Source organism: Heptranchias perlo, chromosome 35 (assembly GCF_035084215.1).
Source record: "Heptranchias perlo isolate sHepPer1 chromosome 35, sHepPer1.hap1, whole genome shotgun sequence".
Taxonomy (NCBI): Eukaryota; Metazoa; Chordata; class Chondrichthyes; order Hexanchiformes; family Hexanchidae; genus Heptranchias; species Heptranchias perlo.
The window spans coordinates 18,380,809-18,405,936 of NC_090359.1; the positions used below are offsets into that span (position 1 = coordinate 18,380,809).

Sequence of the window (25,128 nt, forward strand, 5' to 3'; positions counted from 1 at the left end):
TTTCTGGTCAATGGTGACCCCCAGGATGTTGATGGTGGGGGATTCGGCGATGGTAATGCCGTTGAATGTCAAGGGGAGGTGGTTAGACTCTCTCTTGTTGGAGATGGTCATTGCCTGGCACTTGCCTGGCGTGAATGTTATTTGCCACTTATCAGCCCAAGCCTGGATGTTATCCAGGTCTTGCTGCATGCGGGCTCGGACTGCTTCAGTATCTGAGGGGTTGCGAATGGAACGGAACACTTTACAATCATCAGCGAACATCCCCAATTCTGACCTTCTGATGGAGGGAAGGTCATTGATGAAGCAGCTGAAGATGGTTGGGCCTAGGACACTGCCTTGAGGAACTCCTGCAGCAATGTCCTGGGGCTGAGATGATTGGCCTCCAACAACCACTACCATCTTCCTTTGTGCTAGGTATGACTCCAGCCACTGGAGAGTTTTCCCCCGATTCCCATTGACTTCAATTATACTAGGGCTCCTTGGTGCCACACTCGGTCAAATGCTGCCTTGATGTCAAGGGCAGTCACTCTCACCTCACCTCTGGAATTCAGCTCTTTTGTCCATGTTTGGACCAAGGCTGTAATGAGGTCTGGAGCCGAGTGGTTCTGGCGGAACCCAAACTGAGCATCGGTGAGCAGGTTATTGGTGAGTAAGTGCCGCTTGATAACACTGTCGACGACACCTTCCATCACCTTGCTGATGATTGAGAGTAGACTGATGGGGCAGTAATTGGCCGGATTGGATTTGTCCTGCTTTTTGTGGACAGGACATACCTGGGCAATTTTCCACATTGTCGGGTAGATGCCAGTGTTGTAGCTACACTGGAACAGCTTGGCTAGAGGCGCAGCTAGTTCTGGAGCACAAGTCTTCAGCACTACAGCCGGGATGTTGTCAGGGCCCATAGCCTTTGCTGTATCCAGTGCACTCAGCCGTTTCTTGATGTCATGTGGAGTGAATCGAATTGGCTGAAGACTGGCTTCTGTGATGGTGGGGATATCGGGAGGAGGCCGAGATGGATCATCCACTCGGCACTTCTGGCTGAAGATGGTTGCAAACGCTTCAGCCTTGTCTTTTTCACTCACGTGCTGGACTCCGCCATCATTGAGGATGGGGATGTTTACAGAGCCTCCTCTTCCCGTTAGTTGTTTAATTGTCCACCACCATTCACGACTGGATGTGGCAGGACTGCAGAGCTTTGATCTGATCCGTTGGTTGTGGAATCGCTTAGCTTTGTCTATAGCATGTTGTTTCCGCTGTTTAGCATGCATGTAATCCTGAGTTGTAGCTTCACCAGGTTGGCACCTCATTTTTAGGTACGCTTGGTGCTGCTCCTGGCATGCTCTTCTACGCTCCTCAGTGAACCAGGGTTGATCCCTGGCTTGTTGGTAATGGTAGAGTGAGGAATATGCCGGGCCATGAGGTTACAGATTGTGCTGGAATACAATTCTGCTGCTGCTGATGGCCCACAGCGCCTCATGGATGCCCAGTTTTGAGCTGCTGGATCTGTTCTGAATCTATCCCATTTAGCACGGTGGTAGTGCCACACAACACGTTGGATGGTGTCCTCAGTGTGAAGACAGGACTTCATCTCCACGAGGACTGTGCGGTGGTCACTCCTACCAATACTGTCATGGACAGATGCATCTGCGATAGGTAGATTGGTGAGGACGAGGTCAAGTAAGTTTTCCCTCGTGTTGGTTCGCTCACCACCTGCCGCAGGCCCAGTCTAGCAGTTATGTCCTTCGGGACTCGGCCAGCTCGGTCAGTAGTGGTGCTACCGAGCCACTCTTGATGATGGACATTGAAGTCCCCACACCCAGAGTACATTCTGTGCCCTTGCTACCCTCAGTGCTTCCTCCAGGTGGTGTTCAACATGGAGGAGGACTGATTCATCAGCTGAGGGAGGACGGTAGGTGGTAATCATCAGGAGATTTCCTTGCCCATGTTTGACCTGATGCCATGAGCTTTCATGGGGTCCAGAGTCAATGTTGAGGACTCCCAGGGCCACTCCCTCCTGACTCTATATCACTGTACCACCACCTCTGGTAGGTCTGTCCTGCCGGTGGGACAGGACATACCCAGGGATGGTGATGGAAGAGTCTGGGACATTGGCTGAAAGGTATGATTCTGTGAGTATGGCTATGTCAGGCTGTTGCTTGACTAGTCTGTGGGACAGCTCTCCCAATTTTGGCACGAGTCCCCAGATGTTAGTAAGGAGGACTTTGCAGTGTTGACTGGGCTTGGTTTGCCTTTGTCGTGTCCGGTGCCTCGTGGTCTGATGCTGGGTGCTCCGTCCGGTTTTATTCTTATTGTGACTTTTTTTAGCGAGATTTTACAACTGAGTGGCTTGCTAGGCCATTTCAGAGGGCAATTAAGAATCAACCACATTGCTGTGGGTCTGGACTCACATATAGGCCAGACCGGGTAAGGACGGCAGGTTTCCTTCCCTGAAGGACATTAGTGAACCAGATGGGTTTTTACGACAATCCGGTAGTTTCATGGCCATTACTGATACTAGTATTTTAATTCCAGATTTTATTTATTTAATTAAGGGTATAACATTTGCAATTCTCCAGTCCTCTGCAGCATCACCATATCTAAGGATGATTGGAAGATTATGGCCAGAACCTCTGCAATTTCCACCCTTACTTCCCTCAGCAACCGAGTTTGCATCCCATCCAGAGCAGGTGACTTATCTACTTTAAGTACAGCCAGCCTTTCTCGTACCTCCTGTTTGTCAATTTTTAGCCCATCCGGTATCTCAACTACCTCCTCTTTTACTGTGACTTTAGCGGCATAAGAACATAAGAAATAGGAGCAGCAGTAGGCCATATGGCCCCTCGAGCCTGCTCTGCCATTCAATAAGATCATGGCTGATCTTTGGCCTCAACTCCACTTTCCCGCCCGATCCCCACATCCCTTAGAGTCCAAAAATCTATCGATCTCAGTCTTGAATATACTCAACGACTGAGCATCCACAGCCCTTTGGAGTAGAGAATTCCAAAGATTCACGACCCTCTGAGTGAAGAAATTCCTCCTCATCTCAGTCCTAAATGTCTGACCCCTTATCCTGAGACTATGTCCCCAATTCCAAACTCTCCAGCCAGGGGAATCAACCTCTCAGCATCTACCTTATCAAGCCCTCGAGTTAAAATCGGGCCTGTAGTGTCAGGCTTCACTTCTGGTTTACCTCAGTGAGCTTTTGGCTCTGTCGGGATGAACCTACAGCACTGTGTGCATTTTGGTGACATTAGAAATGGAGGGGAAGAGGCGTCCTGTTTAAAAACTTACTTGTGAACCAGCAGAAGGGCAGTGGGCTTCCAGTCCAATAACAAGCACTGATGCTGCTGCATCACTATCAACCTGTGAGCTTAGATCGCCACCTCATGGGAGAGATCCAGAATTGTCTGTTCAATCCCAAAATTCAACTCCATGCTCCCTCCAAGGAGTTACTATGAGAACTGGGCCTCTCCTGTTTACTTGAAAGATGGGTTGCAGGACATAGTTGGGATTTGATCAGAACATTTGTACCATGCTTATACCTGGCCTGGGAGAGTTTGATGAGTTTTTTTTTCATTAAATATACTTTATTCATAAAATTTGCAGCAATACATACAATACAGTTGTTATATCACATTCCAAATGTACACAACACAGATTATACAATTTGCAGGTTAATGAACACATTGTACATAATTACAGTTCATGACACTCTAGGGTGCCTCATTGCATTACAGTCAATACAGATTCATTACAGTTACATGACATATTCATTACAGGTACATTACATTACATTAATTTGAATTTTACATTCTGCCCGAGGGGGTTTTTCCCTGATTGCAGCCCCTCGGTTTACAATGGCGGGAAGGCTCTAAACGGTTGCCTTTCCCCACAGAGCCTTTACGGCGGCCGCACCCGTCCTCAGTGCATCCCTCAGCACGTAGTCCTGGACCTTGGAATGTGCCAGTCTGCAATACTCAGTCGAGGACAGCTCATTACACTGGATGACCAGCAAGTTTCGGGCAGACCAAAGGGCGTCTTTCACCGAGTTGATGGTCTTCCAGCAGCAGTTGATGTCCGTCTCGGTGTGCGTCCCCGGAAACAGCCCGTAGAGCACAGAAACCTGTGTTACGGAACTGCTCGGGACGAACCTGGACAGATACCACTGCATCTCTCTCCAGACCTTCTTTGCAAAGGCACATTCCATAAGGAGATGGGTGACGGTCTCGTCTCCACCGCAGCCTCCTCTGGGACAGCGCGCGGTGGCGCTGAGAGCCCGGGAGTGCATGAAGGATCTGACGGGAAGGGCCCTTCTCACCACCAGCCAAGCTAGGTCTTGGTGCTTGTTTGAAAGCTCTGGCGATGAGGCGTTCTGCCAAATGACATTGACAGTCTGCTCGGGGAACCAAATAAGCCCGAAAAAGAACACAGTTGATCTTAGCCAAAAGGCCAAGAAGCGATTTTTGATCTCCAGATAAAGTGGAAGATGGGTCGGGTAACTATCGCGATGCAGGAGTTAGCTTTTGCAGCGGCTGCACCTCAGCACCCAGTCCTGGAAACGTTTTAATGTCGAAAGGTTGCTGGATATTTTGGTGAAAAACGTAACAGGACGTGAAGTATAAACACCGTTATTAATCGGCCAGCCCCTCATTCCCTGCTGATCTTTCGGATGGAGAGTGTTTCCAGCTTGAATGTCACTGCTCGCTGGGATCAGAATGCATGATTGGTCTATTTTTAAGTTGAAGCCAGGGGAGAGCGCGAACGCAGTCCCCCACTACCACAAATTTTGCAGTCGAGTATCCCGCATTTGGGGACATCGCAGGCGTCAGCACACCCGAAGTGCAATGGACTAGCCTCGTCCTGGGAGAACCTCCTTCGTGATCAAGGTCTCTCCCCTGCCAGGTAAGTATGCTTAAATATTGTTGCAAATCTCCATCCGACGGCAATCAATACTCTTTCACATTAGGGCAAGTAAAAATCTTAAACCTTCATTTCCATTTCTATAAGGACTATTTACCGGAAAAGTAAGTGTCATTGTTTGTCCATCATTTCTTTGGTTAAATACGATCGATTTGAAGATTCTACTTTATTCGCTGCCTCATTTGCATATCACCCATAAAAGGAAAGAGCGCCGCCATTCGCCGCATGGAACGGTGCATTCCTCAATGGTTCTGCCCAATTACTGTTCGTACAGACACATCTCTTGTTTCTTTCCTTGTCCCACGACCACCCTCCTTGCCCTGCATCATCATCCCTTTTGTCATTTAATCACTCCTGCCCTCGCACTCTGTCTCAGACCTTTCCTTTTGTTCTTCCTTCCCCCATTTTGCCTGGCTCTGAAGTTGCTTAAAAACTGTTAAATCTTTGAACTTCTTCCAGTTCTGACGAAATGTCATCGACCTCAAACGTTAACCCTGCTAAAGGTCATAAGAAATAGGAGCAGGAGTAGGCCATTCGGCCCCTCGAGCCTGCTCCTCCACGGTTCTAGTCCTCGACCAAAAGCTGATTGTCAAGTGTCCCCACACCGTGCACGCCTTGCTGTCTATGAATAGAGTGTTTCAGGTGACAGCAGCTCGATGGACCCGATGGACAGCAGTCTTGGAAGCTCCTAACGTCCATATCGTCCGGGCCAGCCCGGTTAATCCCGCGACTGTGCTCCCGCTGTGCGAGGAGCAAAAGGGGGGAGGAGAATATGGAGAAGAGCATGACTGTGTGGAGATTTTAAAAGAAACAGAAGAAGCAGCGTTAGCAGCAGAAGAACCTTTGCACAATCCAGACATAGGAACATAGAACATCGGAATATAGGAACAGGAGTAGGCCATTCAGCCCCTCGTGCCTGCTCCGCCATTTGATAAGATCATGGCTGATCTGTGATCTAACTCCATATACCCACCTTTGGCCCATATCCCTTAATACCTTTGGTTGCCAAAAAGCCATCTATCTCAGATTTAAATTTAGCAATTGAGCTAGCATCAATTGCCGTTTGCGGAAGAGAGTTCCAAACTTCTACCACCCTTTGTGTGTAGAAATGTTTTCTAATCTCGCTCCTGAAAGGTCTGGCTCTAATTTTTAGACTGTGCCCCCTACTCCTAGAATCCCCAACCAGCGGAAATAGTTTCTCTCTATCCACCCTATCCGTTGCCCTTAATATCTTATAAACTTCGATCAGATCACCACTTAACCTTCTAAACTCTAGAGAATACAACCCCAATTTTCGTAATCTCTCCTCGTAACTTAAGCCTTGAAGTCCGGGTATCATTCTAGTAAACCTACACTGCACTCCCTCCAAAGCCAATATGTCCTTCTGAAGGTGCAGTGCCCAGGACTGCTCACAGTACTCCAGGTGCGGTCTATCCTTTTTACAGATGGTTCCTCCTTTGTTGACAATGGCACCAGAAAAGCAGGATGGGCCGTTACAACCTTACATGAGGTCATGACAAAAGGCTGCCTACCCTCAGGAACGTCAGCCCATCAGGCCGAGTTGCGAGCCCTGTCAGAAGCATGTCGGTAAGCCATGACTGATGTGTACTGTAATGGAGAACACTGTATGGAGAAAACTTTTCTTTGTTAGTTCGTTCATTGCCACCATGACTGAAGTATTGTAATAAAGTTCACCTGAAGTTCCCACCGGATTCAGAACCTTTTTTATGAGGTCTTACGGCCATTCAATAAGATCAGGGCTGATCTTCTCCATCAACTCCACTTTCCCACCCTATCCCCATATCCCTTGATTCCCTTCGTGTCCACAGATGCTGGTTGACTGAATATTTCCAGTAGTTTCTGTTTTTATTCCTGAAGCTGAACTCATGGTTACTGTGCATATGCGGAATTTTTTTATTTCAAAAATGTACTTTATTCATAAAATTTGTAAAGGTACATACAGTACAATCCAAATAATACAATTACAGATCATATATGATAAACACAGTTCACGAGACTCTAGGGTGCCTCATTACAGATTACAGTTACATTACATTCATTACTGTCATTACACATTCATCCTGAGGGTTCTTTTGGGCTCCAGCCCCTTGGTGTACAATGCCGGGAGAGCCGCAAACTGTGGCCTTTCCACGTTTAGCCTTTGCAGCTGCCGCATCAAGCTTCAGTATGTCCCTTAGCACCTAGCCCTAGAAATGCTTTAATAACTAAGGGCCAGATTTTGGTGAAAAAATAATGTGACCTGAATGATACATGCCGTTATCAATGGGCTAAAAGAAGGGTATAAGGTGGACCCAGTAATTAATCTTGGTGGTGGGGAAGCTTTTAGAAACGATAATCTGGGACAAAATTAACAGTCACTTGGACGAGTGTGGATTAATAAAGGAAAGCCAGCATGGAATTGTTAAAGGCAAATCATGTTTAACTAACTTCATTGAGTTTTTTGATGAGGTAACAGAGAGGTTTGATGAGGGCAATGCAGTTGATGTTGTGTATATTGACTTTCAAAAGGCATTTGATAAAGTGCCATATAATAGGCTTGTCAGCACAATTGAAGCCCGTGGAAGGTGAGGTGAGAGTGACTGCCCTTGACATCAAGGCACAATTTGACCAAGAGTGGCACCAAGGAGCCCTAGTAAAATTGAAATCAATGGGAATCAGGGGGAAAGCTCTCCAGTGGCTGGAGTCATACCTAGCGCAAAGGAAGATGGTAGTGGTTGTTGGAGGCCAATCATCTCAGCCCCAGGGCATTGCTGCAGGAGTTCTTCAAGGTAGTGTCCTAGGCCCAACCATCTTCAGCTGCTTCATCAATGACCTTCCCTCCATCATAAGGTCAGAAATGGGGATGTTCGCTGATGACTGCACAGTGTTCAGTTCCATTCGCTAGCCCTCAGATAATGAAGCAGTCCATGCCCGCATGCAGCAAGACCTGGACAACATCCAGGCTTGGGCTGATAAGTGGCAAGCAACATTCGCATCGGACAAGTGCCAGGCAATGACCATCTCCAACAAGAGAGAGTCTAACCAGCTCCCCATGACATCCAACGACATTACCATCGCCGAATCCCCCACCATCAACATCCTGGGTGTCACCATTGGCCAGAAACTTAACTGGACCAGCCAAATAAATACTGTGGCTACAAGAGCAGGTCAGAGGCTGGGTATTCTGCAGCGAGTGACTCACCTCCTGACTTCCCAAAGCCTTTCCACCATCTACAAGGCACAAGTCAGGAGTGTGATGGAATACTTTCCATTTGCCTGGATGAGTGCAGCTCCAACAACACTCAAGAAGCTCGACACCATCCAGGACAAAGCAGCCCGCTTGATTGGCACCCCATCTACCACCCTAAACATTCACTCCCTTCACCACCGGCGCACAGTGGCTGCAGTGTGTACCATCCACAGGATGCACTGCAGCACCTCCCAAACCCACGACCTCTACCACCTTGTAGGACAAGGGCAGCAGGCACAAGGGAACAACACCACCTGCACGTTCCCCTCCAAGTCACACACCATCCCGACTTGGAAATATATCGCCGTTCCTTCATCGTCGCTGGGTCAAAATCCTGGAACTCCCTTCCTAACAGCACTGTGGGAGAACCTTCACCACACGGACTGCAGCGGTTCAAGAAGGCGGCTCACCGCCACCTTCTCAAGGGCAATTAGGGATGGGCAATAAATGCCGGCCTCGCCACATTCCATGAATGAATTAAAAAAAAAGGGGCAGTGGCAGCCTGGATACAAAATTGGCTAAGTGACAGGAAACAGAGAGTAGTGGTGAACGGTTGCTTTTCAGACTGGAGGAAGGTATACTATGGTGTTTAAAATATATATCAGTGGTGTTCATTAATATGTATCAAGAAATGTAAGGAGTCGCACACCACCAGGTTATAGTCCAACAGCTTTATTTGAAATCACAAGCTTTCGGAGCTTTGCTCCTTCGTCAGGTGAAATGAAGAGATGCATAAAGGCACAGCATATATAGTCAGAGAACAATGCCTGGTGATTACAGATAATCTTTCCAACTGCCCTTTATCACACCTCGGCAGAGAGATAATCACAGCAATCAAAGGAGTAAATGGATTTTTTGCGACCAGTTCGAACTGGCCTCGGGGGCCAGGGTAAATCGTAGCAAGAGCGAGGCCATGTTCTTTGGGAACTGGACCGACCGATCCTTTGTCCCCTTCACCGTCAGGTCGGATTACCTGAAGGTGCTGGGGATCTGGTTCGGGGGGGCCGGGGCGTGCACCAAAAACTGGGAGGAGCGTATCTCCAAGGTTAAGCAGAAACTGGGACTGTGGGATCAACGATCCCTCTCGATCGTGGGCAAGAACCTGGTCATCAGGTGCGAGGTGCTCTCAGTGTTGCTGTACGTGGCGCAGGTCTGGCCCATACCTCGCTCCTGCGCCGCGACAGTCACCCGAGCCATCTTCCACTTTGTCTGGAGATCAAAAATGGACCGTGTCCGCAGGGTCACGTTGTACAAATCTCCAGAGAAAGGGGGGAAAGGCGTGCCCAACGTGGCCCTCATCCTGATGGCCACCTTTGTGTGCGGCTGCATCAAGCTGTGCATAGACCCTCAGTACGCAAACACAAAGTGTCACTACGTGCTGAGGTTCTACCTGTCCCCGGTGTTGAGAAGGATGGGCCTGGCCACGCTGCCACGGAACGCTCCGTCCAGTTGGACCGTTCCGCCCCACCTGTCCTTCGTGGAAAGGTTTGTGCAGGAAAACACCTTTGACCACAAGGCGATCAGCAAGTGGTCCGCACGTAACGTCCTCGAGACCCTGCGGGAAAAGGAGATGGCGGATCCTGTCGGTTGGTTCCCCGAGCAGACTGTCAATGTCATTTGGCAGAACGCCTCATCGCCAGAGCTCTCAAACAAGCACCAAGACCTAGCTTGGCTGGTGGTGAGAAGGGCCCTTCCCGTCAGATCCTTCATGCACTCCCGGACTCTCAGCGCCACCGCGCGCTGTCCCAGAGGAGGCTGCGGTGGAGACGAGACCGTCACCCATCTCCTTATGGAATGTGCCTTTGCAAAGAAGGTCTGGAGAGAGATGCAGTGGTATCTGTCCAGGTTCGTCCCGAGCAGTTCCGTAACACAGGTTTCTGTGCTCTACGGGCTGTTCCCTGGGACGCACACTGAGACGGACATCAACTGCTGCTGGAAGACCATCAACTCGGTGAAAGACGCCCTTTGGTCTGCCCGAAACTTGCTGGTCTTCCAGCACAAGGAGCTGTCCTCGACCGAGTGTTGCAGACTGGCACATTCCAAGGTCCAGGACTACGTGCTGAGGGACGCACTGAGGATGGGTGCGGCCGCCGCAAAGGCCCTGTGGGGAAAGGCAACCGTTTAGAGCCTTCCCGCCGTTGTAAACCGAGGGGCTGCAATCAGGGAAAAACCCCCTCGGGCAGAATGTAAAATTCAAATTGCTGTAATGTAACTGTAATGAATCTGAAATGAATCTGTAAGCAATAATCTGTGTTGAGTCTGATGCAATGAGACACCATGGAGTGTCATGAACTGTAATTATGTCCAATGTGTTCAATGAACTGTACTTGACGTAACCTGCAAATTGTATAATCTGTATTGTGTACATTTGGAAAGTGATATGACAACTGTATTGTATGTACTGCTGCAAATTTTATGAATAAAGTATATTTTTTGAAAAAAAAAGGAGGTTCTCCCAGGACGAGGCTAGCCCATTGCACTTCGGGTGTGCTGACGCCTGCGATGTCCCCAAATGCGGGATACTCGACTGCAAAATTTGTGGTAGTGGGGGACTGCGTTCGCGCTCTCCCCTGGCTTAAACTTAAAAATAGACCAATCATGCATTCTGATCCCGGCGAGCAGTGACATTCAAGCTGGAAAATCTCTCCAACTGAAAAATCATCACTCTCCATCCGAAAGAACAGCGGGAATGAGGGGCTGGCCGATTAATAACGGTGTTTATAGTTAATGTCCCGTTAAATTTTTCATCAAAATTTCGAGCAACCTTTCGACATTAAAACGTTTCCAGGACTGGGTGCTGAGGTGCAGCCGCTGCAAAAGCTAACTCCTGCGTCGCGATAGTTACCCGAGCCATCTTCCCCTTTATCTGGAGATCAAAAATGGACTGTGTCCATAGGGACACAATGTACAAAATCTCTGGAGAAAGGGGGGAAAGGCGAGCCCGACTTGGCCCTCGTCCTGATGCCCACTTTCGTGTGCGGCTGCATCAAGCTTTGCGTGGACCCTTGAGGTTCTACCTGTCCCCGGTGTTGAGAAGGATGGGCCTGGCCACGCTACCACGGAACGCTCCGTCCAGTTGGACCGTTCCGCCCCACCTGTCCTTCGTCGAAAAGTTTATGCAAAAAAACACCTTTGACCACAAGGCGATCAGTAAGTGGTCCGCACGTAACGTCCTCGAGACCCTGCGGGAAAAGGAGATGATGGATCCTGTCGGTTGGTTCCCCGAGGAGACTGTCAAAGTCATTTGGCAGAACACCTCATCACCAGAGCTTTCAAACAAGCACCAAGACATAGCTTGAGGTGCCGGACAGATTTTAACTCGAGGCGTGAGTGAGGTGCCGGAGAGATTTTAACTCGAGGCGCGAGTGAGGTGCCGGACAGATTTTAACTCGAGGCGCGAGTGAGGTGCCGGAGAGATTTTAACTCGAGGCGCGAGTGAGGTGCCGGAGAGATTTTAACTCGAGGCGCGAGTGAGGTGCCGGAGAGATTTTAACTCGAGGCGTGAGTGAGGTGCCGGAGAGATTTTAACTCGAGGCGTGAGTGAGGTGCCGGAGAGATTTTAACTCGAGGCGTGAGTGAGGTGCCGGAGAGATTTTAACTCGAGGCGTGAGTGAGGTGCCAGAGAGATTTTAACTCGGGGCCTGAGTGCGGGACGAGCGCGGGGAGCTCCAGTGATGGAGGCCGAGGGAGGCCACGGAAAGATTTAAATTCTCGGGCCTCATTCCCATCTGGGACATTGGCCTCCCGCTCAAACCTGGCAGGAATCGTTAGCTGGTCGGAGGCTGGCAGGGGGGTCGAAGGACTGTTCCCCTAGCACGAGGTAAATGGTCGAGGGGGTGGGGAGGGGAAAGGGAGGGCCGGAGTCAGTCCCGGTCGGGAGGAGGGCAGCCTGGGGCAGGGGCCACACAAGGAAACCATTAAAAAAAATCTTGCACATCCTTGATTTTCATCGCTCCACCATTGGCGGCCGTGCCTTCAGCCGCCTAGGCCCTAAGTTCTGGAATTCCCTCCCTAAACCTCTCCGCCTCTCTCTCCTCCTTTAAGATGCTCCTTAAAACCTACCTCTTTGACCAAGCTTTTGGTCACCTGTCCTAATATCCTTATGTGGCCCGGTGTCAAATTATGTTTGATAACTGGTGAAGCCCCTTGGGACGTTTTACTACGTTAAAGGCGCTATATAAATGCAAGTTGTTGTTGTTTGCTTAAGTAGCAATAATTCACTTCAAACAATCCATTGATGTGAAGCGTTTTGGGACATCCTGACAGATGTGATCAGATGCCTCTCAAACACCAGTTCTTCCTTCCTTCACCTATCAAGAACAAGTGAAAGGGAAAAGCATAGAGCAGCGGAAAGAAAGTGTACTTTAGGCACTTTAGGTACGACAGATAAAATGAAAACTAGAAGGCGTAAGGCGATTAACCCAGCATCAAAGCTGTGGCAGGGGGTTGGGAACCTGAGCAGGGAGACAGAGAAAAGCGTATCAGGAAGGGAAAGAAGGTATGGAGTAAAAGGTAAAGTGTTAAAAAAGGAAAAAGCAGGAACTAAGTGTCACAAAACATATTTGAAAGTTCTTTATCTGAATGCACGTAGCATTCGTAACAAAATGAACGAGTTAACGGCACAAATAACGACGTATGGGTATGATCTTGTGGCCATTACAGAAACATGGCTACAGGGTGACAACGACTGGGAATTAAATATGCCAGGGTATTTAACAATCAGGAAGGACAGGCAGGAAGGAAGGGGAGGTGGGGTGGCTATGTTAATAAGGGAAGGAATCACTGTAATGCAGAGAAAAGATATTGGGACAAAGGATCAGGTTAATGAAACAGTTTGGGTAGAGATAAGGAATAATAAGGGGAAAAAACACTCGTGGGCGTAGTATATAGGCTTCCTAATAGTTGCAACTCTGCTGGAAGAAGTATTAATCAGGAAATATTCGGGGCATGTAATAAGGGAACAGCTATAATTATGGGGGATTTTAACTATCATATTAACTGGACAAATCAAATTGGGCAGGGTAGCCTTGAGGAAGAGTTTATTGAGTGTATTAGGGATGGATTTCTTGAGCAGTATGTAACTGAACCTACAAGGGGGCAAGCAACCTTGGACCTGGTCCTGTGTAATGAGCCAGGATTAATTAATAATGTCCTAGTTAAGGATCCCCTTGGAATGAGTGACCATAACATGGTTACATTCCATATCCAATTAGAGGGTGTGGACCAATCTCCGGACGCCATCCTACAACTCATCCGCTTCATCCTGGATCACAATGTCTTCACCTTCGATAACCAGTTCTTTACCCAAACACATGGAACAGCCATGGGGACCAAATTCGCACCCCAATACGCCAACATTTTCATGCACAAGTTCGAGCAGGACTTCTTCACTGCACAAGACCTCCAACCAACGCTATACACCAGATACATCGACGACATTTTCTTTCTATGGACCCACAGCAAGGAATCACTAAAGAGACTACACGATAACATTAACAAGTTCCATCCCACCATCAAGCTCACCATGGACTACTCCTCAGAATCAGTTTCTTTCTTGGACACACGAATCTCCATCAAAGACGGGCACCTCAGCACCTCACTCTACCGCAAGCCCACAGACAACCTCACGATGCTCCACTTTTCCAGCTTCCACCCTAACCACGTCAAAGAGGCCATCCCCTATGGACAGGCCCTGCGAATACACAGGGTCTGCTCAGACGAGGAGGAACGCGATGGACACCTACAGACGCTGAAAGACGCCCTAGTAAGAACGGGATATGACGCTCGACTCATCGATCGACAGTTCTGACGGGCCACAGCAACAAATCGCATAGACCTCCTCAGGAGACTAACACGGGACGCAACCAACAGAGTACCCTTTGTCGTCCAGTACTTCCCCGGAGCGGAGAAACTACGCCATGTTCTCCGCAGCCTTCAACATGTCATCAATGACGACGAACACCTCGCTATGGCCATCCCCACACCTCCACTACTCACCTTTAAACAGCCACCCAACCTCAAACAGACCATCGTTCGCAGCAAATTACCTAGCTTTCAAGAGAACAGCGTCCACGACACCACACAACCCTGCCACGGTAACCTCTGCAAGACATGCCAGATCATCGACACAGATACCACCATCACACGAGAGGACACCACCCACCAGGTGCATGGTTCATACTCCTGTGACTCGGCCAACGTTGTCTACCTCATACGTTGCAGGAAAGGATGCCCCAGAGCATGGTACATTGGCGAGACCATGCAGACGCTGCGACAACGGATGAACGGACACCGCGCAACAATCGCCAAACAGGAGGGTTCCCTCTCAGTCGGGGAACACTTCAGCAGTCATGGACATTCATCCACCGACCTTCGGGTAAGCGTACTCCAAGGCGGCCTTCGAGACACACGACAACGCAAAATCGTCGAGCAGAAATTGATAGCCAAGTTCCGCACCCATGAGGACGGCCTCAACCGGGATCTTGGGTTCATGTCACGCTACACGTTACCCCACCAGCGAACAAATGTTATCTGTTTTTAATATAACGGGTCAGTTGCTGTCTTTTCTATGTTTCTACCTCTCTATCTCTGTTTTTTTTTTGTTTGTTGTTTTTTTTGTTGATTTGTATATTCTGAGACCTTGCAGGTAACACCTGTCTGTCTGCACACTGATTGCCTTGGCAACGGGCAGTTGAAAAAACTGTCTGTAATCACCAAGCATTGTTCTGTGATTTATAAATGCGATTTCATTTCGAGGATTTCATTTCGACATCGTACACCTGAGGAAGGAGGATGCCTCCGAACGCTTGTGAATTTAAAATAAAATTGCTGGACTATAACTTGGTGTTGTAAAATTGTTTACAATTAGAGGGTGAGAAGGTTGGTTCTCAAACAAGCGTACTGAGCTTGAATAAAGGAGACTATGATGGTATGAGAGCGGAATTGATTAAAGTGGACTGGGAAAATAGATTAAAGGGTAAGACGGTACATGAACAGTGGTGTTCATTTAAGGAGTTATTTTACAACTTTCAAAAAATATATATTCCACTGAGGAAAAAAGGGTGTAAAAGAAATGACAGCCATCCGTGGCTAAGTAAAGAAATTAAGGATAGTATCCGACTAAAAACAAGGACATATAAGGTCGCCAAACTTAGTGGGAGGATAGAAGATTGGGAAGTCTTCAAAAGACAGCAAAAAGTAATGAAAGGATTGATTAAGAAAGGGAAGATAGATTATGAAAATAAATTAGCAAAAAATATAAAAACAGATAGCAAGAGTTTCTACAGTTATATAAAAAGAAAAAGGGTGGCTAAGGCAAACATAGCTCCTTTAGAGGATGAGACCGGGAAATTAATGGTGGGAAACATGGAGATGGCAAAAATGCTGAACAAATATTTTGTTTCAGTCTTTACGGTAGAGGACACTAAGAATATCCCAACACTGGACAAACAGGAGAAATGGGGGGGGAGGAGCTAAATACGATTAAAATCACTAAGGAATTGGTACTCAGTAAATTAATGGGACTCAAGGCGGATAAATCCCCTGGACCTGATGGCTTACATCCTAGGGTCTTGAGGGAAGTGGCAGTAGGGATTGTGGATGCTTTGGTAATAATTTTCCAAAATTCTCTGGACTCGGCAAAGGTCCCGGCAGATTGGAAAACTGCTAATGTAACACCCTTATTTAAAAAGGGTAGTAGGCAGAAGGCTGGAAATTATAGACCAGTTAGCCTAACATCTGTGGTGGGTAAAATTTTGGAGTCTATTATTAAGGAGACAGTAGCGGAACATTTGGATAAACATAATTTAAGAGGACAAAGTCAGCATGGCTTTACGAAGGGGAAGTCATGTCTGACAAATTTGCTTGAGTTCTTTGAGGATGTAACGTACAGGGTGGATAAAGGGGAACCAGTGGACGTAGTGTATTTGGACTTCCAGAAGGCATTCGACAAGGTACCACATAAAAGATTATTGCTCAAGATAAAGAATCACTGGATTGGGGGTAATATTCTGGCATGGGTGGAGGATTGGTTATCTAACAGGAAGCAGAGAGTTGGGATAAATGGTACATTCTCGGACTGGCAACCTGTAGCCAGTGGTGTTCCGCAGGGGTCGGTGCTGGGTCCCCAACTCTTTACAATCTATATTAACGATTTGGAGGAGGGGACCGAGTGTAACATATCAAAGTTTGCAGATGATACAAAGATGGGAGGGAAAGTAGAGAGTGAGGAGGACATAAAAAACCTACAAGGGGATATAGACAGGCTGGGTGAGTGGGCGGAGATTTGGCAGATGCAATACAATATTGGAAAATGTGAGGTTATGCACTTTGGCAGGAAAAATCGGAGAGCAAGTTATTATCTTAATGGCGAGAAACTGGAAAGTACTGCAGTACAAAGGGATCTGGGGGTCCTAGTGCAAGAAAATCAAAAAGTTAGTTTGCAGGTGCAGCAGGTGATCAAGAAGGCCAACGGAATGTTGGCTTTTATTGCTAGGGGGATAGAATATAAAAACAGGGAGATATTGCTGCAGTTATATAAGGTATTGGTGAGACCGCACCTGGAATACTGCATACAGTTTTGGTCTCCATACTTAAGAAAAGACATACTTGCTCTCGAGGCAGTACAAAGAAGGTTCACTCGGTTAATCCCGGGGATGAGGGGGTGGACATATGAGGAGAGGTTGAGTAGATTGGGACTCTACTCATTGGAGTTCAGAAGAATAAGAGGCGATCTTATTGAAACATATAAGATTGTGAAGGGGCTTGATCGGGTGGATGCGGTAAGGATGTTCCCAAGGATGGGTGAAACTAGAACTAGGGGGCATAATCTTAGAATAAGGGGCTGACCTTTCAAAACTGAGATGAGGAGAAACTTCTTCACTCAGAGGGTAGTAGGTCTGTGGAATTTGCTGCCCCAGGAAGCTGTGGAAGCTACATCATTAAATAAATTTAAAACAGAAATAGACAGTTTCCTAGAAGTAAAGGGAATTAGGGGTTACGGGGAGCGGGCAGGAAATTGGACATGAATTTAGATTTGAGGTTAGGATCAGATCAGCCATGATCTTATTGAATGGCGGAGCAGGCTCGAGGGGCCGATTGGCCTATTCCTGCTCCTATTTCTTATGTTCTCATGTTCTTAATAGAATTATTAGTAATTTCAGTATAGAGAAAGGCCTTCAGCCCACTAGGCCTGTGCCACTGCTACTTCCCTCACTGGAGCGATCTGCTCGAAACCCATTTCCCTGCTGTTCCCCTGAATCCTTTAATACTTTAGGATTCTACTCCTTGAAGCTGCAATCTTGATCGATTTAAAATACTTGCCGGCAAGGTGTCTCTGCTTGTAAGTTTTATTAGTCCATTATCAGAAGTGCCAAATGGCTCTTCCTACCCTCCCATCATTCAAAACACACGAGTTAGTAAACGATTTTATTGGAATAAATCATGTCCACTGCATTATTTGCACTTGACACCATCGTGATGAAAATAATGCGTGTTTTTTCTGTCTTCCCAAACAGAGACGATGTGTAGCGAGGCTGTTTGTAGCTGGAAACGGACAGGTTAACATTCTGAGAACGGACACCTCTCATTTTACATATTGCATAGAATTACATAGAATTTACAGCACAGCAACAGGCCATTCGGCCCAACTGCTCTGTGCTGGCGTTTATGCTCCACACGAGGCTCCTCCCTCCCTACTTCATCTAACCCGATCAGCATGTCCTTCTATTCCTTTCTCCCTCATGTGTTTATCTAGCTTTCCCTTAAATGCATCTGTACTATTCGCCTCAACTACTCCTTGTGGGAGCGAGTTCCACATTCTCATCACTCTCTGGGTAAAGAGGTTGCTCCTGAATTCCCGATTGGCTTTATTAGTGACTATCTTATATTCATGGCCCGTAGTTCTGGTCTCCCCCACAAGTGGAAACAACTTCTTTATGTCTACGCTATCGAACCCCTTCATAATCTTAAAGACCTCGATCAGCTCACCCCTTAGACTTCTCTTTTTTGGAGAAAAGAGCCCAGCCTGTCCGCCTTTCCTGATAGTATAACCTCTCAGTTTTGTTATCATCCCTGTAAATCCTTTCTGCACCTTCCCTCTATTGACTGATCTGCTGTGTGTTTCCAGTATTTTTATTCCAGAAAGTCCAACATTTGTTCTTTGTTTTCTGTTTTATAAACAAATTTTCCTCACATTTTGACCTTTGGCCTGTGCCTGGGTGACCCCTGGAGACAATGATTGGTCAGAGATATTCTGAGCCTGGTGGACAGCACAAAGGATTCACTCCTTCCTTCATCCTGGTCTGGCAATTATCATTTGAGTTGCGATCTATTTACTTCAGGGTTTCAGTTTGTCTGACCATCTGATTTTGTTTGTGATTTCCTTGTTGATGGGGGGACAATTATAAATGGTCAGGGTGAGATTGGGCATTGCCCATTCTCAGTGTTTAGTCTGCGCAAAACTGGACAGCCGAGGAGACAGCCTGTGCCCCTTTCAATGTAGACGAATTATAGGGACCATGTCTAGCCATTATCCCATTTGACTAGCAATACTTTATAATTTGATTTGATCCAAAATGAGACTAAAACAAAATATACTGAGAATATATTAAAAATCTTATGTCTGCATACACTTCCTGTGTCAAAATGTTATGCTTTTGTGCACATCCTGTATCAATATAGTCCATTGTCCACACTTATAATGGGCACTACCTTTGTAAATGAAAGAAAGACGTGCATTTATACCACACCTCTCATGACCTCATGATGTCCCAAAGTGCAATACAGCTAATTAAGTACTTTTTGAAGTGTAGTCACTGTTGTAATGTGGCAAATGTGCACAGCAAGCTTCCACAAACAGCAATGTGATAATGACCAGATAATCTGATTTCGTAGCGGTGATTGAGGGGTAAATATTGTCCAGGACGATGGGGAGAACTCCTCTGTTCTTCTTCGAATAGTGCCATGGGATCTTTTACATTCAGCGGGGACAGCAGATCAGGCCCTGGTTTAAGGTCTCATCCGAAAGATGCCACCTCTGACAATGCAGCACTCCCTTAGATTCAGGAATTGTCCCTCTGGATTGGAAAATTGCACATGTCACTCCGCTTTTTAAGAAAGGAGAGAGAGGGAAACCAGGGAATTATAGACCAGTTAGCCTAACATCTGTTGTGGGGAAAATGCTGGAGTCTATAATTAAGGATAGGGTGAGTGAACACCTCGAGAATTTTCAGTTCATCAGAGAGAGCCAGCATGGATTTGTGAAAGGTAGGTCGTGCCTGACAAACCTGATTGAATTTTTTGAAGAGGTGACTAAAGTAGTGGACAGGGGAATGTCAATGGATGTTATTTATATGGACTTCCAGAAGGCATTTGATAAGATCCCACATAAGAGACCGTTAGCTAAGATAGAAGCCCATGGAATCGAGGGAAAAGCACGGACCTGGTTAGGAAGTTGGCTGAGCGAAAGGCGACAGAGAGTAGGGATAATGGGTAGGTACTCACATTGGCAGGATGTGACTAGTGGAGTCCCGCAGGGATCTGTCTTGGGGCCTCAATTATTCACAATATTTATTAACGACTTAGATGAAAGCATAGAAAGTCTCATATCTAAGTTTGCCGATGACAAAAAGATTGGTGGCATTGTAAGCAGTGTAGATGAACACATAAAATTACAAAGCGATATTGATAGATTAGGTGAATGGGCAAAACTGTGGCAAATGGAATTCATTGTAGACAAATGTGAGGTCATCCACTTTGGATCAAGAAAGGATAGAACAGGGTACTTTCTAAATGGTAAAAAGTTAAAAACAGTGGATGTCCAAAGGGACTTAGGGGTTCAGGTACATAGATCATTGAAGTGTCATGAACAGTTTTAGATCACAGATCAGCCATGATCTTATCAAATGGCGGAGCAGGCACGAGGGGCTGAATGGCCTACTCCTGTTCCTATATTCCTATGTTCTATGTTCCTATGTCTGGATTGTGCAAAGGTTCTTCTGCTGCTAATGCTGCTTCTTCTGTTTCTTTTAAAATCTCCACACAGTCATGCTCTTCTCCTTATTCTCCTCCCCCCTTTTGCTCCTCGCACAGCGGGAGCACAGTCGCGGGATTAACCGGGCTGGCCCGGACGATATGGAGGTTAGGAGCTTCCAAGACTGCTGTCCATCGGGTCCATCGAGCTGCTGTCACCTGAAACACTCTATTCATAGACAGCAAGGCGTGCGCGGTGTGGGGACACTTGACAATCAGCTTTTGGTCGAGGACTGGACCCGTGACGGAGCAGGCTCGAGGGGCCGAATGGCCTACTCCTGCTCCTATTTCTTGTGTCCTTACCCAGGGTTAACGTTTGAAGTCGATGACATTTCGTCAGAACTGGAAGAAGTTAAAAGATTTAACAGTTTTTAAGCAACTTCAGAGCCAGGCAAAATGGGGGAAGGAAGAACAAAAGGAAAGGTCTGAGACAGAGTGGGAGGGCAGGAGTGATTAAATGACAAAAGGGATGATGATGCAGGGCAAGGAGGGCGGTCGTGGGACAAGGAAAGAAACAAGAGATGTGTCTGGGCGAACAGTAATTGGGCAGAACCATTCAGGAATGCACCGTTCCGTGCGGCGAATGGCGGCGCTCTTTCCTTTTATGGGTGATATGCAAATGAGGCATCGAATAAAGTAGAATCTTCAAATCGATCGTATTTAACCAAAGAAATGATGGACAAACAATGACACTTACTTTTCCGGTAAATAGTCCTTATAGAAATGGAAATGAAGGTTTAAGATTTTTACTTGCCCTAATGTGAAAGAGTATTGATTGCCGTCGGATGGAGATTTGCAACAATATTTAAGCATACTTACCTGGCAGGGGAGAGACCTTGATCACAAAGGAGGTTCTCCCAGGACGAGGCTAGCCCATTGCACTTCGGGTGTGCTGACGCCTGCGATGTCCCCAAATGCGGGATACTCGACTGCAAAATTTGTGGTAGTGGGGGACTGCGTTCGCGCTCTCCCCTGGCTTAAACTTAAAAATAGACCAATCATGCATTCGGATCCTGGCGAGCTGTGACATTCAAGCTGGAAACTTTCTCCATCCGAAAGATCAGCGGGAATGAGGGGCTGGTCGATTAATAACGGTGTTTATAGTTAATGTCCCGTTACATTTTTCAGCAAATTATCCAGCAACCTTTAGACATTTAAACGTTTCCAGGACTGGGTGCTGAGGTGCAGTCGCTGTGTCAAAATCCTGGAACTCCCTTCCTAACAGCACTGTGGGAGAACCTTCACCACACGGACTGCAGCGGTTCAAGAAGGCAGCTCACCACCACCTTCTCAAGGGCAATTAGGGATGGGCAATAAATGCTGGCCTCGCCACATTCCATGAATGAATTAAAAATAGGGGCAGTGGCAGCCTGGATACAAAATTGGCTAAGTGACAGCAAACAGAGAGTCGTGGTGAACGGTTGCTTTTCAGACTGGAGGAAGGTATACTGTGGTGTTTAAAATATATATCAGTGGTGTTCATTAATATGTATCAAGAAATGTAAGGAATCGCACAACACCAGGTTATAGTCCAACAGCTTTATTTGAAATCACAAGCTTTCGGAGCTTTGCTCCTTCGTCAGGTGAAGTGAAGAGATGCATAAAGGCACAGCATAAATAGTCAGAGATGGCCACCTTTGTGTGCGGCTGCATCAAGCTGTGCATAGACCCTCAGTACGCAAACACAAAGTGTCACTACGTGCTGAGGTTCTACCTGTCCCCGGTGTTGAGAAGGATGGGCCTGGCCACGCTGCCACGGAACGCTCCTGTTTGAACACCATTCACTCCTTTGATTGCTGTGATTATCTCTCTGCCGAGGTGTGATAAAGGGCAGTTAGAAAGATTATCTGTAATCACCAGGCATTGTTCTCTGACTATATATGCTGTGCCTTTATGCATCTCTTCACTTCACCTGACGAAGAAGCAAAGCTCCGAAAGCTTGTGATTTCAAATAAAGCTGTTGGACTATAACCTGTTGTTGTAAGACTCCTTACATTTGTCCACCCCAGTCCATCACCGGCATCTCCACATCATATATATCAAGAGAGGCACTGCTTTTTTTGCTATATATTAATGACTTGGACTTGGGTGTACAGAGCACAATTTCAAAATTTGCAGATGACACAAAACTTGGAAGTGTAGTAAACAGTGAGGAGGATAGTGATAGACTTCAAGAGGATATAGACAGGCTGGTGGAATGGGCGGACACATGGCAGATCAAATGTAATGAAGAGAATTGCAAAGAGATACATTTTGGCAGGAAGAATGATGAGAGGCAATATAAACTAAATGGTACAATTCTAAAGGGGGTGCAGGAACAGAGAGATCTGGGGGTATATGTGCACAAATCTTTGGCAGGACAGGTTGAGAAAGCGGTTTCAAAAAACATACAGGATCCTGGGCTTTATAAATAGAGGCACAGAGTACAAAAGCAAGGAAGTCATGATGAACCTTTATAAAACACTGGTTCGGCCACAACTGGAGTATTGTGTCCAGTTCTGGGCACCGCACTTTAGGAAAGATGTGAAGGCCTTAGAGAGGGTGCAGAAGAGATTTACTAGAATGGTTCCAGGGATGAGGGACTTCAGTTACTTGGATAGACTGGAGAAGCTGGGGTTGATCTCCTTAGAGCAGAGAAGGTTGAGAGGCGATTTGATAGAAGTGTTTAAGATCATGTCGGGTTTAGATAAAGTAAATAAACAGAAACTGTTCCCATTGGCGGAAGGGTCGAGAACCAGAGGACACAGATTTAAGGTGATTGGCAAAAGAACCAAAGGCGACATGAGGAAAAACTTTTTTATGCAACGACTAGTTATGGCTTTCGAAAAGGAATGGATAAATATCTGAAGAGAAAAAAATTGCAGGGCTACATGGAAAGAGCAGGGGAATGGGACTCACTGGATTGCCCTTACAAAGAGCCGGCACAGGTTCGATGGGCTGAATGGCCTCCTTCGGCATTGCAAGCAATCTACGACTCTACAATCGGACAGTAACTTGTGGCGAGGGAGAGATTCCCCGTGATTGCGAAGTTGCTGGCTGATTCGTGCCGCTCCGCTGTTAGCTTTGAGAACACGGCATCTCTACCCCCTCAGCCTCCTGACACTTGAAATATTTCTCTGCTATTTGTTCCTTCGCTAATCTCTCCCCCCTGACTTCCTCCTTTCCCTCTCACACAGGGCCAGTCGAGATGGAGCATCCCTCGTGCCACGTTGCCTAAGCTAAAACCACAGGACAGCATTGAACTGGGGCCTTCCTGCTTCGCACGACTCAACCGCAGACTGAACTTGCTGAGGCCTCTGCTCCTTTTAAAGCAACGGACACAGAGTTTCAGTCAAATATTAACTCGCAAAGCTGAGTTTCGGCCCCACGTCCACTTGGGAATGGAACTGCTCCATCTTTTGGATATTGGCAGAACTGCAGGTCTGAATTACATGTAAAAAAAAACAAAGGGACAATTTTATAAAAGCGCCTTGGATTTGAATGGATTGGAAGTTGTGGGAAACACAGGCAAAATTCCTGAAATGCGCTCCCGGTGGGTGAAATTCCACACTGGGAGCACAAAAACTCAGTAATCCATTGGTTGTTAACGACAACAGCTTGGTTTTATATAGTGCCCGAATGGCATGGGGAGATGTTCGGGCAATGGAACGGAGTGGGTCGTGCTTTGAGAGTGAAACGGGTACCAGAGGCTAAATGGTCTTGTGTTGGTAGAGACAGTCGCTGAGACTGCCTTTAGCCTGACTGTTGTTTGCAATAAAAAAATACAAATGGCAAAATAACAGGAGAAAAAAAACACCAAAATATAACAACCCCTCATCAGAACTATTGGTGGAAAGTGAACATTGGAGAAAGATTTTGTGTAAAAAGATTGGAAACACGAGGGGGGCGGGGGGGAATAAACGGGAGAGAGAGAACGAGAAAAGGAGAGCAGGGAAAGTAGAGGGAGAAATAGAGCTTTGAGACAGACAGAGAGTTTAGTGCTACAGGGACTCTCACATCACCCCACAATACATTGTTAATACCTGTGCAGTGAAACTGAGCTATTCTTTTTTTAAAGTGCAATATATCAGCTTTATTCTTGGTAATAATGCAGACAAACCTACATACATGCTGGAAAAATCTGTTCTTCATTTTGAATATCTCCCCACTGGGAGGTGCACCGTTCCCAGAGACACTGCAATACTGGGTCGATGCGTGGAGTGGACAGAGCCAAGCCCCGATTCCATCTCCCTGTTCCAAAAATCAATTAATATAAGGTCCCCAGAGACATTTTTTTCAGAAATATACTTTATTCATACAATTTGTAATGATACATACAGTTGCCATATCACATTTCAAACATATACAATACAGATTATACAATTTGCAAGATACGTAAAGTTCAAATATGATTCAAACAATACAGTTACACATTGAACATGATAATTACAGTTCATGACACTCTAGGGTGCCTCATTGCATTACAATCAATGCAGCTTATTGATTACAGATACATTACAGGTACATTACATTTCATTACATTCATTTATCGTTTTACATTCAGCCCGAGGGGGTTTTTCCCTGATTTCAGCCTCTCGGTATACATTTGCGGGAGAGCTCTAAACGATAGCCTTTCCCCACAGAGCCTTTGCGGCGGCCGCACCCAGCTTCAGTGCATCCCTGAGCACGTAGTCCTGGACCTTGGAATGTGCCAGTCTGCAACTCTCGGTCGAGGACAGCTCGTGCACTGGAAGACCAGCAAGTTTCGGGCAGACCAAAGGGCGTCTTTCACCGAGTTGATGGTCTTCCAGCAGCAGTTGATGTCCGTCTCAGTGTGCGTCCCTGGGAACAGCCCGTAGAGCACAGAGTCCTGTGTTACGGAACTGCTCGGGACGAACCTGGACAGATACCACTGCATCTCTCTCCAGACCTGTGTTCTATTGACTGAA

The 25,128-nt window shown here is 46.8% G+C and overlaps 3 non-coding genes and 1 pseudogene across 3 annotated transcripts; 2 read left to right on the forward strand and 2 right to left on the reverse strand.

Moving 5' to 3' along the window:
* Positions 1–4,746: 4,746 nt before the first annotated feature.
* LOC137302588 (U1 spliceosomal RNA) lies at positions 4,747–4,910 on the reverse strand. The gene has a single exon (XR_010958472.1). It is a non-coding gene; the product is annotated as a U1 spliceosomal RNA (small nuclear RNA).
* Positions 4,911–10,578: 5,668 nt separating this feature from the next.
* LOC137302613 (U1 spliceosomal RNA) lies at positions 10,579–10,743 on the forward strand. Its single transcript, XR_010958474.1, has one exon. It is a non-coding gene; the product is annotated as a U1 spliceosomal RNA (small nuclear RNA).
* Positions 10,744–21,011: 10,268 nt separating this feature from the next.
* Positions 21,012–21,175, forward strand: LOC137302601 (U1 spliceosomal RNA). The gene has a single exon (XR_010958473.1). It is a non-coding gene; the product is annotated as a U1 spliceosomal RNA (small nuclear RNA).
* Positions 21,176–24,349: 3,174 nt separating this feature from the next.
* LOC137302615 (U2 spliceosomal RNA) lies at positions 24,350–24,513 on the reverse strand (annotated as a pseudogene).
* Positions 24,514–25,128: the final 615 nt, after the last annotated feature.